General features: G+C 37.6%; 1 long non-coding RNA gene across 1 annotated transcript; it reads left to right on the plus strand.

Annotated features, from left to right (window-relative positions):
* The first annotated feature begins 1,621 nt into the window (after positions 1-1,621).
* LOC134166755 (uncharacterized) lies at positions 1,622-10,963 on the plus strand. Its single transcript, XR_009965977.1, has 2 exons — positions 1,622-7,349; positions 9,087-10,963. It is a non-coding gene; the product is annotated as an uncharacterized LOC134166755 (long non-coding RNA).
* Positions 10,964-21,530: the final 10,567 nt, after the last annotated feature.

Genomic DNA, 21,530 nt, shown 5'->3' on the forward strand with positions numbered 1-21,530 from the left:
CAAAACTAAATCTGAAAATGATCCACACCTTAACCTTCCCCTCTCTTCTCTCACAGGAGACAAGGGGACTCACTTCACTACTTCGGTTTTATTTCCTTCTCCGTTTTTGATTGTGTCGCTCCAATTGCAGAGACATAGCATCACTTAAACTTGCTCGGTAAAGACTTATTTTAATTTTTAAGTCTAAACATGAGAGTACAAAGACCTCTATCTGCAAATGGGTAACTAATTTTAAAGGTACATGACTGTAAATTAAGTATCTCTGACTCAGGGTAGGCTCTTCTTTCTCCACCTGGCTGGTTTTGGATGATGTAGATACAGAAGATTTGGACAAGGGGAAAATCTGGCTAATTATAACATGACCAGGCCCATTTCAGTGATTCATACCTCCGTGCCTGAAGGCTGGTCTGAATCATGAACCACATAATGCCAGGAAGGAGCTCTGTGAAAAAACCAGTAGCCGTGGAAAAACATGTGTGTGGTACCTCAGGAGACATGAGATGTAACTTCCAGGAGCTCAAAGTTCTCCAGCTACTGCCCAAAGGCTGTTCTGTAACATGTTTCTGTAACATGAGGGACTTTTTATAAGGGCAGATAGTGATAGGACAAGGGGTAATGGCTAAAAGAGAGTAAACTTAGATTAGAAGATTAGATATTAGGAATAAATTCTTCCCTGTGAGGGTGGTGATGCACTGGAACAGATTTCCTAGGGAAGCTGTGGATGCCCCATCCTTGGCAGTGTTCAAAGCCAGATTCCACCAGTCTAGTGAAGGGTGTCCCTGACTGTGGCAGGGAGTTGGAACTAGGTGATCTTTTAAGGTCCTTTCCAACCCAAACTGTTCTGTGATTCTGTTTCAGTAGGGGCCCTACCAAATTTCTGTTCCTTTGCAGAAATAGAAACAACTGTTGGCCTGGAAAGAGGGAGCAGTTGACTCAGTAAAGCTTCAAGAAATTTCCCTGATACATGTCCTCTCTTCCTGCTCCTAGAGCTGTTATTATCTTTTTAACATCTTGAACCATCCTTGAACAAAACATTTGAACAGCATTGGCAACAGGTGATATGAGCAAATGAAACAAGAGGCCATGGCTTTCCCATCAACAGCATGACTAAATCGGTAATTTCTTGTCTAGATGCCACAATGAGTAAACCAGATTCAAATCAGAAAGAAAATGAGGCACAATTACAACTAAATAAATTAAAACTTTCCCTTGAAAGTTCTTCTATCAGTTAAGTATAGCTAAACATTGAACTTGAGCACCCGCACTCCCAAACCTGTAGCTCAGTCCCCTATTTAGTAAATTCATAGAAAGCTATGACAAATCCCCAGGTGTGGTGACAAACAGATCCTTCATTAAGCTTCAGCATCTTTCTCTGATCCCAGTTTATCCTTCTCCATTCTGCTACCAATGCCATTCAAAATGATGCTTAAGATTCATAGCCTGAAAATAAACACTTTTTTTTCATCATTTGTAGTTGACCCAAAATTTGGTTGGAAACAAAATCATGTTATATATGCATGTTTTGGTCAAAACGTTTGAGATCTGGAATGAAAATGGAAGTAAATCCACTGTGGAGGAGATTTTGCTTTCTTGTATTACTAACAACACACTGTTATTTTCCAGTTCAAAACTGAATCTTTTACAATAAATTTGATCTGTGTTCCCTGTGCCTTTTCTCTAATTTTTAGCCAAATGCAAACTCTTGTCTTCAGATTTGGATATTCTTTCTTTAGTGGTTGAGCATTTGTCAAAGCAGCTTTCTAAATCCTTCATTTAACTCTGAATGCAGAGCTTCTGTTTTCATTTTTTATATCCGTCTTCAGGCATTTCCAAGTTGATTTAGTGTGGTCTCTGCTTTTACCGCAAAATTTAATGTTTTTCATTACAGATGCTCTCTCCTTTATTTCCACTGATAGATAAGACCCTTATTTATTTACTACTTTGGATCACAATTTAGATGTTCCCTATAACTTTATAAATACATATATATATAGACAGATATCAACATATTGCTTTCATGTAGTTTTCATCAGAAAGGCTGAGTGCTAGGTCAGTGGAGTGTCTTCAGCATGTATCAGTACACACAGGCTATAGATCAAGTAGTTCTTACTTTCAAAGTACTCTTTAACTTTAGGAAGTTTTTACATAAATTCTTGATGGAAAATATGTCCCAGAAAAAAAAAAAAGAAAGAGATCTTGATGTCAGGGAACTAAATAGTAGCCAGTGTTCCCTGAGATCCGATGTCTGTCGTTTGAGTGCTTAACCACAAATCTTTAATTTAGTCCTACTAAGAGAACTCATTAATATTAGACAAATTTCATTCTTTACATGAGTTATAGAATAATAAAACTAGGAATAATTTACAGTGGATAATTTACTTTTAAAGTGCATTTGACAAATTTCGCTGCTTTTTCAGTTTGTGGAATACCAACTAGTGCTTATAGGTCTCTGATAAGGACATGAGGTAAGAAAGGATGTCCTGGGTAATGGGGAGCAGCTACAGCCTCCTGGGTAACAACTCTCTGCTGTTGCTGGCAGCCATCTCATATCATTCCTTTTAGGAACTTATCCAGTTTGATCTTAAAAGTAGTCTAGCTGCTCTCTTCTCTGGAAATTAGAAACCTTCTTTTAATTTTCCAGTCTAATCTTACCCAAGACTACACTTTTTTTTTTTTTAAATCATTCTTGAATGAACTTCTGTTTTTCAGCTTTGCTAGCTCTTTGTCTTCTCTAGTGTATACTTGTTTCTCAGCATTGGTTTGCTAAATTAAGCAACCCTCATCTAAATCTTCTTTCTGTTTGCCAGACCGTCCTAGGAACTCTTTCTCTATCTGTTCAGATTTCTTACTTTTATTATGATTTTACTTAATTCAGCAGTTTTTTCTAACTTCAGAGACCAATCACAAGCAGTTGCTAAGTGTTTAATAATCAACATTCACTGCTGTTTTGTCTCAAGTATTGTTTCTATTCATAATCTTTCTCTAAGCCTTTCTTTTTATTGTAGCTTACCTAGAATCTATTGATTTTACAGAATTCAATGGGCTGAACCCAACTCATAATAAAAGGATAGAAAATGACCCATTGTTTTATCTTCTGGAGGTATAATACTTGCAGAACTACTAGACAAGTAAAATAAGGCAATTTTAGAACCATTTAAAGATTTTTTTGTCTGGGTCATACATATCTTGCCCAAGGTTATTCCTCTAGAAATCATCTTGTTTTTATACAAATTTATGATGGGTGATGATTTAAAATATATACAGTCTACCCTTTGTGTCTAGCCAGTCCTATTTCTATTAAACCTTTGTTTCAACCTTTCTGCATGTTCTTCCTGTTACCTGCTATAAAATTGCTAGGTAGCAATGGCTGGATGAATTATTGCTGACCGATTTCAATAGTATTTTGCTTATAAAATTAACTTGTTTGCCCTGTTACTTGCATGTTTAGCTACTCTATAGTTGGCTGTTTCCTTTTCCCAAGTATTGATACTTGATTTCAAGTTGAGTGAGTGCAGCACCTTGCAATAAATGAAAAGCTGCCAAGAGGAAATGTGGTTTCTAGTGGTGATCTTGTCATCAGTAGATCACAGACCAAGGCATGGTTTGCATTTGGTGTAAAGGGCCAGAGGGCAGGAGAAGGATTTGGCACTGATCTGCAAACTTACGAAGTAAAGACCTAACTAAGAGAGAAAATGAGGCAGAAAGCAGTTGTGCATGTTTCTCTTCTGTGCAGCACTTCTTGGGTGTCTGACATTATTGGTGTTGTCCTTGTTCTTTCTCTATATGTTTGCTATAGTTGCTTGATGAACCAAATTATGTTTTATATATTTTATCAAAAAGGCAAAGGAGAGAAGATAATTAGCTCTGTTTTTCCTGTGTAATCCAGCAAACAAGGTACCACATAGTACCAGTGATCAAAAAAGGTTTTGATGAAGGGAAGAAGCAATTTTAAGAAAACTATTTTGCAAGTAAATGCAGAAGGTCAGACTCTGCAGGTGAGAAAATTGTAGCTTTTCCCTGCTGAAAGCAGAGGGAAAGCTGATCCTCCTATCATGGCTTGGGAAATATTGCTGTGCTGGAGCGTGCCTTCGTAGTTGGCTGGTGTACTGAGAGCTCCCCCTCCTGTTTCATTCTACATCTAAGTGCTTGCAGATCTACCACCTCTAACTCACAAATTTCTGATTTCTTTCATTTATTCTGTAGTATGATATACCAGCGCAGAGAACACTTTTCAGTGCCAGTGGATTTCTACAAGCTTAAGTTGTAAGCCCAACCTAAGACGGTGGGGAGGAGGGGATGCTGCCCAAAACGGTCAGGTACTATTCCACATACAACCATAGTTTTCCCACATTTGACTTTAGGTTTATAGCATTAACTTTTCTATTTCTGTTTTGTAACTGTAAGATGAGGACCATAAAATTTCATCCTCTGAGGAATTTAATAAAAAAAAGTTGACAATTTTATTTTTCAGGTTAAAAAAAAAAAATAAAAATTCTTGGATGACCAGATTTAAGAAATTTCCCCAGCTCAGATTCAAGAAGGAGCACTATGGAACCCCATGGAAAAGCAATCTGTATTGAGGAGGAGCAAACTGTGACTATGAGGGAAAGTACATTGAAAGGGATTTGATACATGCTGTTGGAAATTTTCTGTTGTTACCATGTCCACAATATAGAAACTGAATTGTCTGAGCTACAGGTAATGATACAGAATGACATCTATTTTGTGGAAAGCTGCTCAATTTTGTAAACAAAAATAAAATGTATCCACAGCCACCTAAGACAGAGAGATGATCTTTTCTGCAGACTTTATTTCAAGAATGAGCAATAGTATTTTCCATGAGGCTTAATACTGATATCGTATAGGCTCTTAATTCACAGTATGGAAGACCATAGTTGGTGTGTGCATCCTTTGTAATGGCTTGATTTCACCGGGTACCTCACAGCAAATGAACAACTGCAAGGAGCCTGAAAGGTTGCTAAAGGAGAAGAATTCCTATCAGTCATATCAGTAATTTTTCATTTCCTTGAAGCAAAAGAAGATTCTGGAAATAACCTGCTAGTAAAGAGAAGTGATGAAAGAAAGACACTTGCTTTTGTGGAACAGTGTTCACTTTTGTGTAAGAAATGAGGGTTATGCAGTTTGAATGTCAATAGAAGGAAAATCAAGATTAAATATCTCCAAGCATATGTAACACTCACATTACTTGTGGTAAGACAGCATAAAAATTTACGAAATTTTGAAGTGGTTCATCCAACAGAAAAGAATTTTGTATCTCTTTGTGACAAAAAAAAAAAAAATCAGAAAATTTAAAAAAAGTGTCTGCAGAGGTACCAGTGCTTATGATGGTTTTATTTGTACAGGCAGAATAAAGCTCCAACCATTAGTTAATACAATATTTAGACATTGTCCTTTAAAGCTAAAAGTTAGATTGCTATAAAGAATATTCTGTATCATTTGATAGGACATTTCACCATTTCTCCTTTCTTCCCTTTTGTATTTTACTTTCTGGTGTCCGTTTACCTTTTCCTTTTATTCATAAAGATCCCTTTGCCTGCTTTTCACTGCTTTCCTGCTCTTTTGCATCCTCCCTCCAGGTTTGTCTTCTGAATTAAATACTTCTATTTTGTTTCCTCACAGTAAACACATTTATCAAAAGAAAACTGACATGAGGCAGGAGGATGGAGGCTAGAGTCATATAATCTTCCCTCTCTGTGGAAGGTACTGAAGAAAGTGCAGAAGAATGAATTTCCAAAAATTATAAGTAGGGTTCGTGATGTTCCAGATTGTCTGATGGTTCATTTTTCAAGCATTTTTGCAAACTTTTTTTCCCTGTTGAAGTTCTTCTGGAAAACAACTGAATTAGTTCCTCTCTGTGAGTGTGAAGACAAGCTTTTCTCAGTGAATCCATGTAAAAAAAGGAAGGAGTCAAGGGTTTTGTTTCTTTCTTTTTATATTTAATTTCCAAACAGGCTCTGCTTTTCCTGTTCACCCTTGCTGTACTGCCTTTCATAGCCTTGCAGGAGATTGAGGCAACCTTTTGAAAGCTGTGGGAATGGGTGGGTTGTAAAACAAGTTCTGGTGACATGAGAACTCAGCAAATCATCATCTGAGAGCTGAGACTGGGTGCCTTCTAACCAGCACCGATGTCTGGAAGGAAGCAGGGCCTCAGGAAGGATATGGTGATGCTGGGGCTTGCAAAGCACATTGTGTCTAGAACTGCAATTGAGACATTTCATTGCTTTAAGATTGTGTTTCGGTTTTGTCTGTAGAAAGAAAGATTATACTTGCTTTAGGACTGATACTTCAGGCTTGATAGCCCATGTGTGTTTCTGACTCCTTCATTGCTGTCAAGTAAATATGATGCCAGTGCCTCCCAGGAGCTGGGGACCCTAAAGTCTCAGACTCTTATGAATGAAAAATCTGCTTTAAAACAACTCTATTTAAAGATAGTTACACTAGTGGATCTCACAGAAGAAAAGGTGATTACATCCTCTGAATTGTCTGGCTTTTAGGTATGTTTCCTAGAGGAAGTGCTAGTACATGAACTACTACTCTACTTTTTTGTAGTTCACCTTTTTCCTAGAACTGCAGCCTACCCACAGGCATCACCAGCTCACACACAAAAAGGAGTGTTTCTGGACTCCACTGCTGCAAGATTGCATAATTGCTTATGCAATCTAGACTGTGAGGACAGGAGGATAAGACTCCTTCATTGTCATTGTGAGTAGGATATGCAGAGGAGTTATGGCTAAATAGCAGCAGCCAATGAAGCATCTGTATTTGGCTGGCCATTCAAATGGATGAAAAGGAGGATTTTTTTCCCTACTTCATTAACGTAAGCAATTATGTGTTGTCTCTGCTGGTTGCTATGTGCAGATTACAGATAACATAGGGCAGAAAACTGTGGGAAGAAGGTAAGCAACTGTGTGAAACAGAGGGAGAATTATATTGGAAGGTAGCTTTGGGAGGATGAGAAAGAGGAAAGGGAAAAAGATCATTACCCTCAAGGTTAAAGAGCAATTCAAGACCTCTTCCTATCAACCATGATTAGGATGGTAGGGGGATGCTCTTATTTATTGCTGTTAATTTGTCTGCTTTTTTTCTGGTACATAATAATTCTCCATGCTGTTGGATACAGACTAGGAAATAAACATCCCCTATGGTTTTAAAAGCCATAATGCATGCGATGTAACAATGATTTCTTGTCAACTTTATGTTTTTTCATTTAAGTCAAATGACTAAAAACACTGACCCTGGTCATGCTGACCCTGACTCCTGGTTTCTGACTTTATGCTTACTGATATGAGTTCCAGTGTGATGGACCAGCCCCAGCCGTGTTTCACAGGGTATGGTAACAGTACATACTGACTCAATAATTTCCTTAAGCAATAGTCTCATTTGCTTTCTAAAAACTTTAAATTTGTAACATAGATTTGCATACATTTTACAAGAAATATTTTATATTTTCATTTTTATTCTTGCAATTAGTCAGTCTAAAAGTGTGCTTAGTTACTTTAAAAGTATCCCAAGTCACTTTCAGCAATCCCAAACATATACGGATTAGCAGGACAATCTCTGTGTTACTCAAATGGAAATACTTCATATTGAGAGTAAGGAATGACAGTATTAAGGCAGTTCAGTTAATATTTGACTACTGTCTATGTTTTTTAGCTGTAATTTTTTCTTGTCATGCTGCTGTAAATCTGGGTAGGCATATATACTTTTTCAAAAATAAAAATAACATTTTAAAATCTCTAAATTAAGCATCTAAAACTGAAAATGTCAGGCACTTGTTATGTATTCTATTTTACTTTCCCAATTCAATTCACAGCAAAAGAAAAAAAATTGAACAGCTTTATTAATAAATTCCATAGTATTTTCCTGTATTATGGGAACAATATACATTTCTAAGAGCTCCATGCATCTGAAATTTGTCTCGGTGTGGCCCATTTATTTTAATTCGGGTCTGTCAGTAGAAAAAAAGAAGTAATTAAACTTGTGACTAGCATGGAGAAACATTTTACATCCTAACACTGTAGCTTGATACCCAGTAGTTTCTTTATATTTCTTCCAGTTGTCAGATCAAAGTCTCCCAAGTGCTAGAACTCAGCCGTGCTTTGATTAATTACTTCACACAATGAATTTGCAAATTATATTTCTGAAGTGATTTATGTACTTTTTAACTTCAGTTACACACATCCTCCCCCCATTTTGTTTGTGTTGGGTTGGGGTTTTTTTCCTTTCTGTTCTGATAGTACTCACTAATGTAGTCAGGCCACACCTTAGAAAAATATTCTTGAAAAATAACTCATGCTATTTTATGCTTAACAAATTGGTATAAAGAGAGGTTTCCAGTAAAGAATGAAAACTTACCTGAACTGTGCAATTAAACAGAACTATAAGAATCACTTAAATTGCAGTCACCCACCAGCACTCCTAGTCAGGACTTCAGCCTCAGTGCTTTCTACAAATACATGAAGTCCCTCCCTAAAAATTCCCAGCTGCTGGTTTTGTCTAGGCTGGGGTTTTGTTCAAGATAGGGCTATTGGAATAGCTGAGCTAAGGCAACCTTTAAAATACATGTTCAAACCAAACATTTGGTTACTGTAGTTAGACACTGGTAAATAGTATTTAGGGAAGTAATAACTTGCCTGCGCCAGTGATGTGCTTGTCTGGGCAAAGTTTAATATTTACATTTCTTTTTTCCTTGTACAATCTCACATGGCATACTGCTGCTCATGTTCAAACCATTTGCATTACATAGTGGTGTCTAATCTCTGTTTGGTGGTATTGTGTTTATATGTATAAATATATATATAAATATGCCTCTCCTAAGACTTGATCTGGCAAGCTTCTTTAGGAGCGCTATGGGCCTATTTCTCTCATTACTCCTATCTGATATCCTTAGCTCTGAATGTTTGAATACGGCCCCTTTTGTATCCTTTAGAAGTAATTTTCATCTAGATGCTGTTTTGTTCTTTACTCTGGTATGAACTGAACTAGGACGTGGGTGAACCAGAAGGGTCCTGATTGCAGATGTGTGACTGGGATACTGTCCCAAATACTTCTGTTCCTTCCAACAGCTGCAAAGTAATTGTTTTGTCCACCCATATAGGAAACTGCACAGAGTGAAATGGGCTGAAGTCTTGCAGATTGAAAGTATTCACTCACTCCCTGCCTTCCCTTTAAAGTAGGCTAATAGCTTTCTGTCAGAGAAAACCCAGCTATGGCTTGGGGGAGAGTTCACTTTGAAGGCACCTCATTATATGGAAAATAGACAAGATTTCAATAAACTTGGTCATTTGACACTCCTGGCAAGATTTTCACTCTCAAACACCTGAAATGCCTTCATATCATGCCCCAGGACCTGTAAAAACTTCCTTTGTATGTGACATACAGCTGTTGTGCTGGTGGGCAGAATTGTTGATCTCACAATATTTTAAACTCTGAACTGGGAAAAAAAAAAACATGCACACAAAAAATTCTGTGTTCTAAGGCCACCAAAATGCAGTGGAAGGGAGACCCATAGGAAGTGCCATGCAGTGTGGATGAGGCCAGTCTACTGTAGATGGGGACAGCCAAGAAATGTATGTGAAGGCACACTGCAGCACCTGCTCAGGGGTGAATGATTGTTCCCTGGGACAGATGCATTTAGCCATGTAGGTATAACAAACTGTCTAGCTCAGAGTCGTGTCTCCAATGACAGCTTGAGGTGGAGGAATGAGGTGTATGCATTTTAATAAAATTTGGAGTGATACCTCTCCTTGTATGTGTTCCCTGTCCTAGTTTGCTTGTGCTTTCTACCTTCAATTTTAAATAGACCTATCACTTCTGGGGCTGACCTTGGACATTCGTAGAGACAGGTCTATTTCTCTTTGTTAGGAAATATTTTTCAGATAAATTATACTGGTCTTTCTGAAACTTTGTGATATCCTAAAATTCTGTAGGAGTTTTAGAAGACTGAAATCTTTTATGACTCCTGTAAATATAGTTTCCTATTACATTGATATTTTTTCTACTGAAATGTTAATTTCACCTAAAAAATTAACTTGGACAACCAATAAGGAGGGTACATGTATACCTTTACAGACTGATTAATTTGCTCACTAAAACATAAGCAGAAGAATTGTAGTTTCTTTAGTTTAAGTCTTGTCATTGCCTTATTTAATACTGTGCTCATGGCACTTCATTTTAACAGTAACATGGGCTCAGCCTTTGCACAGCTGCACAGTCACTGTAACATAGGGCACAGCATTGCCTCCATTTTTGAAAACGCAAACCCAGCTGACTCAGACCAAATGCCCACGGTCATAAAAACAACCCTAGAAGTGCAATACATTTCTCATGACTCTCCTGAAAGGTACAAAAAATATGGAACATGAGATTGTTTCTATTTCTAGGCCCAAAATCAAGAAATAAGAATGACAGCAAGCTGAGTGACAGCTTTACATGAAATAATAGAGTTATAGGAGGGATCCTCAAAAAAAGAATAGGTTGATTTTTACATAGAGGCCATTATGAAAATTCTTTGTGAAAAGAAAATTAGTGTCTCCGTTTCTGGGTTGAGAGTTGAGAAACCAGTGGAGCTAGCATAGTAATAAGGCATTTTAGAATGTCTATTATTAGGATATCAATGCATCTTGTGTATTGAAGCAACAAATCCAAGTGTGAAGTTCTTCAGACATGTAACAAGTATCTCAAAAGACTGCTATCGTAGAATAAATCAAATAATACATTCCTGGAAGGACCTCATGTTTCTTAAAGTAGGATTTATACATTCTGTGTTTGGGTTTTTTGCCATATTTATATGTATCTGTGATAACAGGGGGGTTGGAACTAGGTGATCGTAAGGTACTTTTCAACCCTAACTATTCTATGATTCTGTGATCTTTGTAAAGGCTCTGCTGGAATACTTGAAATATGCTTCCTTATAAATAAAAATTAAAAGGTTAAAAATAAATTATTTCTTTGCATCTGTTATTACCTTTGTGTGTGTAAATTCCTCTCTTGCTTGTCAAATACTGTCAAATCTACCTAAACATACTTTGTTTTCTCACCCTAGTACCCCCAATAGCTTGGTAGACATTTTGCAGTAGTTTAGCACTTTGTATGTTTTGTATAATTTATGTTATTATCCCCTTTCAGTTTGTATGTTCCTTCTTAATAAAGGAAATATGTATAATAAATGAAGGAAAAAAAAAACCTTGAAACAATGAGAATATACTACCACCCAAATCTTCATGTATAATTCATAGTGATGTTTGATCTAGAAAAATAAAATAACAGTGGCAGAAAAAACATTCCTATGGCCTATCACATTACAGTGAGGAATTCTTATTGCTTGCATCACCATTGGCACTGACATTAAGACTTGGATTCAAAGAATACATGTCCTCAGTCTTACCAGTTACAGTTCTTTTCCTGCCAAAGAGGTGTTAGCTCAACTTTTACACATCCTGGTTTGTCTCATGGCTGTAGCATGTAAGGTTACATGCACGCCTAAACCTCTGAGGATTGATTTTTTGATGGTGAGAATGTCTTCTGAAAATTTTCAGCATGTAAAATTAAGTTCTCAAATCAATCTCCTCCAAACTGGGGTGAGTTAAACCCAAATTAGAGCTAGCTATCTCCGACATGTATTTATAATCTGTTGAATTAATAGATGTTTATTCTCCTTCAATAAAATTTTCTTTTACATTCCTATCAGAAGAAAGTCTGTTGGGATGCCTGTTATCCTAGATTGGTTTATTTACTTATTTACTTATTCAAACTAGATAATATTTCTTTTCAAACACTGCCTACTTTTGTTGTTGTTGTTGTTGTTGTTTTTTAGCTTGGCCTTTCATATGTTTTCCTTCCCCAGTACCTTCCTAACACTCCTGTCTTTGGGGGTTGCCACCTGATTGTAGGAGCCAGTAAGTAGGATGGAGAATTAAGACTAGTTTCTTTATTTCAGTAGCAATATCCAAACAAGGAGCAGCTTCCACACTTTTGCCAGGACAGCTATTGAACCCAACATGTATGAGAAATCATCTGGTTTTATGCACAGGGACTCTCAATTGGTTTAAATTGGCTCAGTGCTGCTGAATGACTCTGTGCTGATTTAGGCAAGCTGAGGATTTGGCTGTTCTTATCTGAAAGAAGAAAACAGATTTAAAACTCAAAAACACGAGTACACACTTATTTGTGCTGAACATGTTTTTTTTATAATGAGTTTCTAAAATTCTGGAGAAAGGTCTGTGGGCTGTCTCCCCCCCCTTCCCCCTCCCAGCCTTAAGTGCACTTGAATACTGGCAGAAAAAGTTTCAGGCCGTGACGGAGGAAGCAACTTACTGACAAAACAACTCTTCTCTGAAGGACCAGAGAAAATAACCCTGGAACATCTGGTTTCCGTTTAGACCGGAAGCACAGAAAAGTTGCCTTCCACTTAATTTTGGCATTTAGGATATGCAAGAGTCTATTTTTGTCTCATTTCCAAAAGAAGTGAAGCTGCTGTCACCATGTTGCCTGTCACTCTGCTCACTCATTTTTCTTTTCTTAATAACTCAGGAATCCACTGGCCAACTTCCAAATCAGATGGAGAGGTAGGTGTATGAAAGATGCAGACTTCTCACAATGGTTCTCAAAAATAGCAGCTAAGTAGAGAACCTGCTTAATGCCCTCAGTGAGGAGAAAGGATGGGGCATGAACTCAGGCAAAGATCATAGAACTTGGGACAAGTATGTTATGAATGGCTTAACTGAAGAGGAAGGGGGAAAAAGGCAAAGGAAAACAAAATCTTCCTAGTCATTGTCATTTTTTTTTTAAAGAGATCAAGAAACCTACACATGATTTAAGAGCCTTGGGTGGCATGGTTTAGTGTGAGGCATCCCTGCCCATGGCAGGGGGGTTGGAGCTAGCTGATCTTAAGGTCCTTTCCAACCCTAACTATTCTATGATTCTATGTTACTCATAGCTGAGGGGCTGGTCCTCTGGTGTCTAATAAGGAACAAACAGTGACTCAAGTTTTTGCCACAGTTAGGATGTGTAATTATCCTTCTGTTTCACAGACTACCCAGTATATAAAAAGTATATATAAAAATTAAATTGCTGCTTTATTCTAATCCAGTTAGAAAAGAACCACATGATACAAATCTGTTGTAAACTAGATTTTTAGGGGTTGGGAGTCTCACATTAGATCAAGAGGTAGGTGTGGGTCAAAATCAGAGGAGTTCTGTCCATTTGTGTGCTTACAATCTTGCTTCTTTAATCTTGCTGTATAATCTGATGTAGCATGCGGTTTGGCTTCCATTTCCTCTTTCATGTTAAGTTATTAATCCTCTTGTAATAATAGCTTCAAATTCTGGGCAAATCTGGGGACAAGACACTTTTCCCTTTTTTTGGGGTCCTGTTTCCCTACACATTCTCTGCAGTTTTGTGGACACAGCTAGCTTTTTCCTTGCTGTCCCTACTGTTTTGTTCCTCCCATGCATTGCTCCCTGTTGCTCTGTTACAATTGTTTATGAGGCAGAGCAAGCACTAGACTAGGCTAAAAGAAAAATAACTTTTATGAGGGTTTTGGTTTCCTATTTATTTTAAACCTGGATGGTTCTTTGACCTGATTCACTCTTCCCATCTAAAGCAACAGACTGAAGGCAGCTTTACTGTGGGGAAGTAAAGAGACATTTAAGTCAGCCCTGCTTCTGAGAGGGATGTAATCACAGTGCTAAGAGGAGGACACCAAGCACTGTGTACCTGCACTTGTTGAATTTATTGAGAAATTTACTGTGAAATTTATCCTTTCCTGTGGTGGACAGTCTTAATCTGGCCTTTATTGTACAAATGCCTCAGATTGGGAAAATGTTTATAAAACACTGAGCAAACTGTGAATGCTCAGAAGATAATTGCAATTATTTTCTCCATTATCTGTTAAACTTTAAGCTCCTCCATGATATCTATTTTGGTATTCATGAATAAAATAAGATGGGAGGAATGAATGAAATTTCCTGTGTATGGATACTAAACACCTGCTTTGAAGGAAGGCCTTTACATTCATATCCTGTCCCTTCTGTAAAACACTCCCCATGGTATACCATTATGTTAAACCAATAAAGAGGAAAATGGTATTCCACACACATGTGAGCTAATAACAACCGGCATGCAGAACATAAACACCACAGTGGGTCACACTAAGGCAGACTGGCAAGCTGCTGTGCTAGCTTAGTTTCCAAATGCCTGAAGATAATTGCCCCAGTATATTCATGCAAAACTTGTAAAGAAAAAAATAAGATTATCCCAAGCATGAAACTAGCTGCAAAATTACTCAGCAGTGTTATTGAAAGCTCATTTTACCTGCTGTGATATTTAGCTAATATGATTAGCAACATTAAGATGAAGACTTCTGCTATAGTTTGGAAATAGACCCCAACCTGCCTATCACGGTGGGAAATTTGTTTTGTTCTGCAACATAACAGCATCTCCTACCTGCATGAAATCTCTTAAACATCTACCTCTACTTTCTTATATCACTAGTGTCAAATTCAGTACTGATTCATGAGTAATATGTAGTTTGGAACTTCCACACTCAGTGAGAATGGTACAAATAGTAACAGAAGCATTATTTCAATAGTTAATCACATGAGGCAAAGTTGAGAATCTTTTAAACGTGATTTACAGTAGATTTGTATGCACAAAACATTTTCACACTGAGCTCATTTTTAGACTTTTGCATAGGTGAAGTCTATTCTATTTATATGGGTATATAAGAAGTTAAAATGCTGATGCTTATTTTTAATAAGATACAAAACAAGTTTTCCTTTTTCTTGAAACTATTTCCTTATACTTCAGTCTTCACTGATCATACCATCTTCATGCTTAATTTGGTAATTACACCTCCCTCTTTCTTATAAAGTCTATGATAATCTTGATGTCTGTAATAAAGTAATATCATGTAACTATAGCACCTGGGGCCTGCAGCTTTAACGAAGACCTCATGTGGTGAGGTCTTTAAAAAAAAGCACAGAACTGGAAATTAGTTTTCCTTTTTCACAGTTTCTCAAGAGAATACATTGTAAGAGAAGGGATAACAGATAATACACACTTACAGGGAGACTGAAAGAGAACAATGATATCAAATATGGCATGTATATATAAAGATCAGACTCTGAATGAGGCAGTGTCCACTTTGATAATTTAAATACTACAGCATCTGCTAACCTGAAGATCATAGGGTTAAAACACCTTTGGCAAAGTATATTAGAAATTGACCATATAACAGGTGAAAGCTTGTGAATTTAGTCCATGGAAGGCAGGAACTTCACAAGACTATTGATATGTTTGTAGGAAATGTAATAAGTGTGAAGGAATAGTTCAACTAAGGCATCCAAACACTTTGGTGGAAATGAGGTCACAGGCTTCTTGTACAAAAGCATGTAGAATATCTGGCATCTTGGAAGAGAGGGGAGGAGCTACCTGGTGTCACTAAATAGACGTAATTCTGCCTAAGTCTAACCAGTTGGAAGGCTGCGGATAAGTTTCAAATCTCACTCACTGTTTTTCTCACTTACAGTTTCTAAAGATGCTCCTGTTCAGGCATAATCTGCAGCCCAGAATGCAAGCTCTGTCCAGGAGGTAGGAACATGCTGCATTTTAAAAAGGAGTGGTGCATTTGTGTCTGTTGGTTTTCATAGAGCTTTACCACCTCCCTCTGTGCCTGTGTGTGTATATACACATATATAACTAGACCTTTGGTTCTAGGGACTAGAATTCAGGCCTCTCTTTTCAAACCAAGTGCTCCAACTATGAAGTTCCAACAGACTTTCATCTGTTCTTTCCTTTCATAGAGCCACAGAATCATAGAAAAACTGAGTTTAAAAGGGACTTCCTGAGGTGATCATCTCCAGTCCCCAGCACAAAGCAGGGTTTGCTAAGTCAGGTTGCTTGGAACTTACCCAGCAAATTATATATGCCTCCAAAGGCAGGGATTCCACAGCCTTTCTGGGCAGCCTCCTCAGGTGTCCAACCATCTCCATGGTACATTTTTTCCTCCTTACATTTAAAAGGAATTTCCTGTTTTCAACTTGTGCCTGTCATTTCTCATGCCGTCAGTACCTGAGATCTTTAGTGTTCTTCTTTCAGAAAGAGCCTGGCTTTGTCATCTCTTCACCCTTCCATTTGTCAGCTGCAGAGAGCAGTAAGATTTTCACTTCATCTTCTCCTCTCAAGTTTGAGCAAACCCAGTTCTCTTGGCCTCTTCTCATATGCCATGTAGTCATCCCGCTGTCTCTGCTCTGGACTTGCTCCAGACTCTCTAAATGTTCCTTGCAGAGGAGGGGCACAAGACTGGAGAGTGTAGTTGCAGCCTCACAGGAGCCAAATAAAGGGGAATCAACATTTCTTTTGACCTGCTGCCTACAATTAAGTGTTGTGCACAGTGGCGCTTCTTCAACAGCATTGGTTCAAGACTGCCCTTATTTTCAATAATCTATATCTGTATCTTGATGTTATAGCATTCACTAGGGGAGATGATAGTTGTGGATTTGCATTGGTTCAATAAGGAAGGCAGCTGGATCTATTTTCAACATCCTGGATGAATGGAGCAATCATTAGATTTAATCCTAAAGGGAAGCAACATACTTCATGTGGATCCTAATACTGTGCATGGGTGCTAGGCATGCTCTGAGAATGCTTATTGGATCACAATGTCAAAATCAGTAGAAAAGCACCTAATATATTTATTCTGATCTGTTTTAGATAAGAGCAATGTATGTGTTAACTTAGTATTGTAAAAGCAGAGATACATCTGTGCATTTTGCACTACCACAAAACATTTTCGGTAGCTCCAGGATTAGGCAGCAGCTGGAAAAGGCTTTCCAGAATACTGCATCTTTGTCATATATGCCTAAGTCTACTTAAATCCAAAGCTTTAGTAACTCTGATTGCTTTGGACTTGCACTGCCCTTGGGGATATTTCAAAATACAGCTCATACGCGAGCAACACAAGCTTTTCCCCCAAAAGGGCATGAGACTAAACACTGCCTATACCAAATAGCGCATGCAAAAGGACAGGTAAGAAAAACATAGTGTTTGGTGTGCCTTGAGGCTTCCCAGCATCTTATGTCACTAGGCAGCATCTTTCCACTTGCTTCTGGATAATAAGCTGCCTATCAACATTTTTTTATACATTCAGCCCCACCCTCAGTTTTTTTTCTGGCTGGGTCTCCCCTTTCTACACGGAGCAGATTGGGTACCTGTGCCCATTGAAGCAATGTGCTGTTGGAAACAAACTGCAGGAAAAGAGTGTGGGCAGGAGTTAGTCTCCAGATTAATACTCCCCATTTTGTAATCCCCCATCCTGCAGAGCTGGGATGCTCCACTGCTGGTGTGTGCAGAGCCAAAGGCAGGGTTAAAAGCAAGAGCAATGGTGCTATTGGCACACATTGCTGGAACTGGGGATCCTGCTAAGCCTTGGCCATTTGCAGACCAGGTGCTTAGAGAGGTGGTTGTGCCATGGGCTGTGAGCTGGCTTAGTTTGGCCACACTTTTCTATCAGGTAACATGAGGTCAAGTGACCTCTTTCAGAGCAGACCAGGATTTTAACAGTCCCATAGTCTTACTCTCAGTCAAGCTCTCTCATGGGTATGGTTGATTTTCCTTTTGAATAAACCAGCACTGACTTTGGTAGAACACTTAATTTACCTGAGACTTTATCAATGTTATCAGCTGGATCTTAAAACAGATGCATGTTTTTGTATGAAATTGCATACGATTTAGTCCTTTGTCTCTGCTCTAAGGACTGTACTGACTAGACAGAAACACTGGACAACAGTACATGAGGCTCAGTTGCTTATTTGCTGAATTTTTATGTTACTGTCTGGGAAGATTTGAAGGGTGGACCTCTACTTGTCCCTTTGCTTCAACTACAGGCAGGAAAGTGCTGCAGCAGTAAGTCACGTTTCTCTTGTTTACTCTCATCAAGACCTTTCTGTTGCGTAATTCTTTTGTTTTCCACTCTTGTAATCTCTGATGCACATGAATCCCAGACAATGTAGATGACCCGTGTGGGATGCATGAGGTTCTCTGTCAAAGTATTGTTGTCCTTTGCTGGCTGCGATCCAGGTTTAGTACTAAGCAGAAAAAAAAAAAAAAGAACAAAAAGAACAATGGAGATAAATTTAGATGCTGTTGGGAAAAAGAATCCAGCACACTGTCCATCTCAGCCCTTTGAAGGGACGCCCACAAAGCAGTTTCCTTTGACTTTCTCAGGGATTCCCAGATTTTCACAGTGACTTATGCAACCAAAGCAGACACCACCTGACTAACATTTGGCTAACCCTTTGCAGTCTTGTTCCAAATGCAAGCTATGAAACAAAGCTTGGTGTCATAACTTACATCTTCACTGTGTGCACACTGAATGCAACTGGGAACAGCTGGGGTGCTGTTGCTGGTGTCAGAGGTACCAAGGCAAATTGGAGACCTGGCTACACTGACTTCCCTGAAAGGCATTACCAGTAGTGCTCTCTAAGCAACTCTAAGTGCTCACCGGTCCTGAATTTAATTTTACTAGTATAAGAACCTCCTCTAAGACTGAAATTCCTGCTGGTAGCTCTTTTAAAATACTGTTAATTAGTGACTTTGGTCACAGTGACTAGTAAATACCTATTTGTTATTTTGATTAATAGCTTAGCTACATAACTGTCTTTCAAAAGTTCCATGGAGGTGGTATTAGCTAAATTGATCACTACGTCCAATTCAATATTACTAATATTTCTATATAAACATGATGTTTAATTGTTTAAAAGGAGAAGGAGATGGTGCTTGCACTAAGCAAGCTTCTTCAGTCAAATTCTGGGAGCTAAGGGAGGCCTTGGCCCCCTCCACACCTTGTGCTTTCTATTTTTCTTGAATGGCTCCGCTTTTGAGAGTTCTTTACCTATGTTTTAAAGATTCACATTCAGTTGCTGATGAAAAAGACTGTATAGCATATGGCTTTTTGTGTAGCATATGCCCATTCTGTATTTGGCCATATAATATGGACACATTAAGTAATGGAAATGCATGTTCCTTTTTGCGCTTATAGAAGTCAAAACCTGAGTAATGTAATTTTATGTAAATAAAGCTATACATAAAAATTGTATTAAGTGCTTGACTTACTGGTAAAAAATAAAGGAAGGGAAAATTTTGTTTTGTCATTCAGGCACTCAAATCACTACACTAAAGAGTAGTAGGCAATATTAGACTAATTTGAGACCATGTCTGCTGCCATAACTATGAATACAATTAATTCAGGTACTGGCAGACTACATGTACTTTCTTCTTTTTTTTTTTTGTTAATTATATTGTTTTAAAAAATAGAAGTGTAATTAGCATTTACATAACATTTCTTATCTGGGAACAAGCCATGACAATTTTGGTCTGCTGACAAAGGTAGCCCAAAGTAATGTCTGCCAACACTGTGCAAGGTTTCTATTTGTTTTCACTTTCTAAAGTAAAATGTTGGTTTGTGTCACAAGTTCTCATTAGTTAAGTTGCTTTATCCTAAAATAATAGGATTTTTTGACATAATAACATAGCTTGCATTTTAACATCACACACTTGAAATATTTACTTCTTTGAGTTGAAAATGATATTTTGGTATACAGTTTATTTTTAAGATTTTTAAAATTATACCACTTTGTTTCATGTAAAAAAGTATCATCCAGCTGCAAATTATTTTCTTCTCTGTTTCATGTAAAAAAGTATCACCCAGCTGCAAATTATTTTCTTTCTCATTTTGTCACAAATATATAAAAAATTAATTATAAGTAGGTCAGAAGTTTTCTTTTTGATTTAACCGGAAACTAAAAAACATATAGTACTTTCACCAGTCCAATCATTGTTTTTTTAATACACAGTTTCTCTCTGAGCAAAAACCAGTTTGGGGTGAAATTTGCATGATAGGATTTATTTTGGGGGTTTGAAGGCAGATAGTATTTTTCTATTTCTCTCATTCTGATATCAAACAGTGACACAAAAAAAAAAAAAAAAAAAAGAATTCCACCATTTAATGGAAAATATTGCTGTAGAGAGTTAAAGTGAAGAGCTTCAATGGCATGCCCATTTGGAAATTGAATAAGTGTCAGAAGGGTTTTAGCTGGCATTCCAAACTGGTAAGCTATTTCAGCACACACCACTCTTCAAGGATTTTAACAGTATCATGAGACCCATAAAATGATTTGATACATAATTTTGTGAAATTTGAAAGCTTTTCCTGTGCAGATGTTTTGGTTATCTGACTATAATAACTCTATGACCTTAACCTTGGTAAATAGGTATTATACATGTTTCTAATCAGTGTGTGTATATGTTGTTTTCATTTTATTTTTAACTTGAATGCCTGTGATTTAATACAAACCTATGCCTCTAAGAGTACCAAACTTTATTAATCCACTTAAAGGCTTAACCATCTATAAAAATGTACTATGCAAATTGGACTTTTTCCCGTTCTTCAGTCATCACAGCCAAGCACATAAATCTTGGGGAAATTTATGCATTTTGAGCATCTCTAAATTGTTAGAGGCCAAACCAATTTAAATAGCAATCAGTGACCAAGAACAGCCTTTGCTCTCTGAAGCTTTTTTTTGCTTAGTATTCTAATTATTTAATTCAGGCTTGTTACGTTCAGCTCTGCTGGATGCTCTGCAGTCTGAATTCATTCTGCCTTGTTTAATTTGCCGTTTTCCACTGCCATTAGATTGTTAGCTCTCAAGATGAGAACAGAGCACTAACTCACCACTGCATAGTATGAGTAGAAGCTGCTTCTTAAACTGTTAAAAAAAGATAGAATGATCTTTTGGGTTTGACATTTGGGACAGAGGTTTTATGTATAGTTTAATTGCTTTCCAGATTTATCCCTGAGTTTTTCCCACTTGTAAGACTGGACTCCCATTTTATCAGGTGTTTAGAGGTCTTTAAAAAACCCCAAACTAACATGTAAAGTTTTATTATATACATTTTTCACTGACTTCAGTGGAGTCAAAGTTTGTTTCTGAGGCCTGTGGAGTCCATGAGATCTCTGAATGTTATCACGGTGGAAGTGGGAAAGCACTCCAAACACATCTGAAGGTTATTTTCAGAAGTGCCATCTCAGAGAGGGTTGAAGAGCCAAACATGTTGTTCTCAAAATCTGTAACAAACCCAGCTCAGTGGAAGTCAGCATTTTCCTTAAGCTTTTAATAGACTGCCAGTTTAGAAGATGCATAGGTTTGAACCCTCCCTGTAATGTTTATTCTGTTGTAAAACTCAACAGAGGCATTTAAGTTTGGTGTCACTTTTGCCATCAGTTATTTCATCCCTTGCGCAAGATCTGGTCTCTGTAGTCATGACTGGGAAGAGGTAGAAAAATCTACTGCTGGGCAGTTTTTTTATGTCTGTGTCATTCACAAAGTATATGATATTATAGCTTCTATACACAAAAGGTGCATCTTTTCTGGCAAGATAGCTCTTCTGATGTCTTGAAGTGTCCTGAACTCATTACAGCTTTTGACTTGTTCCAGCCTTCAGATTAAAAT

The sequence above is a fragment of the Pezoporus occidentalis genome, unplaced genomic scaffold (genome assembly GCF_034315485.1).
Source record: "Pezoporus occidentalis ecotype Australia unplaced genomic scaffold, CSIRO_AGI_Poc_V1 ctg27, whole genome shotgun sequence".
Taxonomy (NCBI): domain Eukaryota; kingdom Metazoa; phylum Chordata; class Aves; order Psittaciformes; family Psittacidae; genus Pezoporus; species Pezoporus occidentalis.